Source organism: Prionailurus viverrinus, chromosome A1, assembly GCF_022837055.1.
Source record: "Prionailurus viverrinus isolate Anna chromosome A1, UM_Priviv_1.0, whole genome shotgun sequence".
Lineage (NCBI taxonomy): Eukaryota > Metazoa > Chordata > Mammalia > Carnivora > Felidae > Prionailurus > Prionailurus viverrinus.
In genome coordinates this window covers 57,654,631-57,658,998 of record NC_062561.1, presented here as the reverse complement: position 1 = coordinate 57,658,998, position 4,368 = coordinate 57,654,631, and the positions used below count along the sequence as shown (strand labels likewise).

General features: G+C 34.5%; 1 pseudogene; it reads left to right on the top strand.

Annotated features, from left to right (window-relative positions):
- The first annotated feature begins 2,947 nt into the window (after nt 1-2,947).
- Nucleotides 2,948-3,780, top strand: LOC125174709 (60S ribosomal protein L6-like; annotated as a pseudogene).
- The last annotated feature ends 588 nt before the right edge of the window (nt 3,781-4,368 follow it).

Sequence of the window (4,368 nt, the reverse complement as noted above, 5' to 3'; positions counted from 1 at the left end):
TCTAAGTACCACACTTCATAAATTATAAATGAAATATAGACATATATAACTATATAAATATTTTAAATGCTACATAAAAATAATTTATCAGATTATAACAAACTGAGAAAATAAGACAATGAGAATTCTCATTTTTTAAATCTAATTCAGAGCTGATATAAATCAGGAAATATACCACAGTCAATTCATTGGGAAACCAGACAAAATATATCAATATTTAAAAGACAAAAAGATTTTAAAACGTTAAAAATAGTGAAGACTTTGAATATTCAATTTTAAGAATGAAAACGGTCTTAGTCAATTTGGGCTACTATAACAAATTACCATAGACTGGGTGGTTTAAAAACATTTATGTCACATAGTTCTGGAGCCTGAAAGTCCCACATCAGTGTGCCAGTGTAATCTGGTTCTTGGTTCGGCTCTATCACTGGTCTCCAGACAGACAACTGTCTTCTTTCTGTGACCTCTCATGCCTGAAAGAGAGCTACCTAGCTCTCTGGCCTCTGCTTATAAAGGCACTAATTCCATTCATGATGGTTCTACTCTTATGACATAATTACCTCCCAGAGATCTCATCTTCAAATGTCATCATATTGGGATTAGAATTTCAACATATGAAATTGGCGGGGGACTCATTCAGTCCACAACAAAAATTTTAAAAACCATATTTTTTTCACTGGCAAACCAAGAGTTGTTGAGTGTATTTGCCTCCATAAGCTTAATTGCTTAATTCAAGTTAATTGTGGTGAATTATTGTTTATATTGGACAAAATCTGGAGTCAACCCAAAAGACTCTCAACAGAGGACCAATTAAATAAATTATGGTATAGTCATTTGATGAAATGTTATTTTAAAGAATGACTATGCTGTAGAAGGTTAGCAAGATATTTAAACAAACAAAAAAAGTAAAAAGTAAGATACAAAAAAATGTATCAATATATTATCACCCATTATGTATAAATCAAACTAGTGGATAGATATGGAGTTAGGTATAAATATTAGATTGATGGCTGGATAAGTAGACATATAGATAAATAAGAGATGAAAGGTGTCCTTTTTGTAGAAGGAAGCACACCAATTTTTAAAATAAATCATTTTGGAGAGAAATACTAGGGTAGGGCAAGGATATAAGGCAGAAACAAGAGGTTTTCACTCTTTGTTTTGTCTTTTTATATGAAAAAAAATTAACCATTTTGCTTAGAGCAAATCATATGAACTGTTTATTGAACACTTTATTTAATACAATGTACAGAGAGAAAAGTATGTAACTGATTAGGGGTACAGAATAATGAACCCCTACCAGAAGTATACACATTTAATCAGTATCCAGATTAAGAAACAGTCTATACACCACAAATACCCTTCATATACTCAAGTGTGGTTTTGGTTTTAACATGACTGATATTTTGGTTTAATAGGACTGGTATTATTTAATGCTAACCTAGAACACCAAAACCATAGTTTTTGTTTGTTAAAGGAGTATATTTTACAAGGAGTTTAATATTTTGAAGAAGTAACTCTGTTAAAAGTGATTAGTTAACATTCCATTATTTCAGAGGAGGCAAATAGTCACCAATGGCTCTCCAGAAACCAGAAAAGGAAAAATGAGAGTTTGTGGGGTTTGTTTTTGTTTTGTTTTGTCTTTAGATTCTTTTCCTCTAGAACAAGAAAGAATGGCATACGTGCTTTGTGATGTTTGACACCTCAGCTAAAGTGGCTTGGATGATGAGATGGCTGGGCCAACTTGGCTTGGCCTTACAACTAACTAGAGATGTGGTTCTTTACATCTTGTATATTGGGGATGGAATATTCAAGATGACTTTTCATCTCTGAGAATTTAAATCCACATATCCAAAACCTACTGAATATTTTCTTATGAAATATCCATAGACTTTCTCAGTGTGTCTAAAAATATCTATATACTATTTCCAATTTTAAAAGTATCACACACTTACTGTAGAAATACAGTGCATAAACAATATAATGCAATGCAATTATTGTAGAAATACAAAACACACACACACACTCACACACTCACACACTCACACATATATACAGACCAGAATCCCCTTGCTTTGACAGCATAATGCTATATTTTTCCCACTGGAAATTTGATTGTTTAAGTTTTTTTGTTGTTGTTGTTACCCACATGTAAAGTGCTGTAACTACTTATGCATAAGCTTCAAACCAAGTAAATTTAGACAATTTTACAGGAGACTACTTCTTTGTTATATGCACTTGGTTGCATTTAAATTACAAAGGGGAATGTGCAGCAGGATAGAGATCTTTCAGGTTAAAAGCCAGCACAACATTACCCTTGAGTTACTGGGTATGATTTTCCATAAATATATTTTCCTTCCTGGAACCAATACACTCATTCTAGAAAAATGGCAGAGAACTGTACGTTGACATTTAGTGAAAATTCAGTTTTGAAATGGACCTGTGGCTTTAAACTATTATCTCACTTTCATGCATCTTAGATCAAGACCATTGAAAACTGTTTATTCAAAACTCCAAATGTCAGCATGAAGTGTTCAGGAATTAATATTATTCTGAGGTGTGTGTGTGTGTGTGTGTGTGTGTGTGTGTGTGTGTGTTTGATATTTTCCAAAAATAAAAAATAAAACTGCAAAAATATTTTTAACTATGAAGTAGGCATTTTTATCATTTGTAAACTTTAGACTTCGTGGAAAATTTGGGTTTAAATATAAATAATGTCAGTTTAAGAGATGATTTCTAAAAACAAAAAAATAAAAATGTACTAAATCCAACTAAACTGGAGATAGGAGGTAAATACTAAATCACCTAAATGAAATGCGGGTCATTGAAAAGGGAAGCCATTCTGGAGACCATTCATTGTTTGTTTTAAAAACCTTTGCAGAAGTAGGTGCTTCTTTAAGGTATGTGAATAACTGATTTAAAAATTAGCTCGTTCCCATCTTGCACAATGGTGGGTGAAAAATCTGAGAAGCTGGCTACTAAGAAGAAACCTGAAGTCAAGAAGTCTGATGCCGGTGGCAAGTTAAAAAGGGTAACCTCAAGGCTAAAATGCCAAAGAGGAAGCCACACTGCAGCCAAAACCCTGTCTGAGGTAGAGGAATTGGCAGATATTCTTGATCAGCTATGTATTCCAGAAAGACCATGTGCAAGAGGAAGCATTCAGTGGCTAAATCCAGGGTTGAAAAGAAATAGAAGGAAAGGGTTCTTGCTGCTGTCACAAAACCAGTTGGTGCTGACAACAATTGAGGTACTCAAGTGTTAAACTTCACAAAATGCTTACGTATTATCCTACTGAAGATGTGCCTTGAAAGCTATTCAGGCAGCATGTGAGAACCCAAGAGCCAACACTGCTCCTGGGACCATTTTGATTATCCTCACTGGGTACCACAGAAGCAAGAGGATGATTTTCTTGAGGCAACTAAGCAGTGACTCACTATGTGTGACCAGGCCTCCAGCCCTCAATCAAATTCTTTTGTGTAGAACACACCAGAAATTCATCATTGCCACCCCCCACCTGAAATTGCTGTCAGTAGTGTGAAAGTCCCCAAACGTCTTTCTGAAGCTTACTTCAAGAAGAAGCTGAGTAAATCCAGAAAACAGGGTGGTGAGATCTTCGACACAGAGGAGAAATAGGAGATTACAGAGCAGCACCAGGTTGATCAGAAAGCTGTGGACACACAAATTCTGCCAAAAATCAAAGTTGTTCCTCATCTTGAGGGCTACCTCTACTTTGTGTTTTCTCTCACAAATTGAGTTTATCCTGAAAAACTGATCTTCTAAATTTCCTTTTTTTTCTAAATTTCTTGCAAAGAACCTAATTAAATAACTGATCCATTAAATAAGTAAGTGAATAAGTAAATAAAATAAATGAATAGTTAATAATTTAATAAATTAATTAAATTCACCCTTTAAATCGAGAAAAAATTTAAATAGGAAGCATTTGTATCAGATAACGTCTATGTCTCCTAGCTAATTCAGCATGAAAATTGTTTTTTGCATTGTTCCAGAGAGCAAGTAATATGCACAGCAGAAAGATAAATGTACCTGGTTACTGTCCTAAAGGAATTCTGTACTTTGGGGAAGATGAGACACCAGGTAAGACAAGATAGTGAGTCATAGAATGTAATAAGTGACAAGAAAGCTAGAGCAGCTCTTCTTCTGTCACATAACTCCATATTGCTTGAAAAATCAGCCACCTCTAAGTGAAGTGTGATTGTATAACTCTCCTGGATATCACAATTATGCAGAATAGATCATTAGCACCCATGGAACCAGAGCCCACTACCCAGCTTCAATGTAAACCAGGAATGATTCCTTGATGTTGCCCAGTCCTTCTTCTGTGTACCCCAAGACATGCATTATGATCTA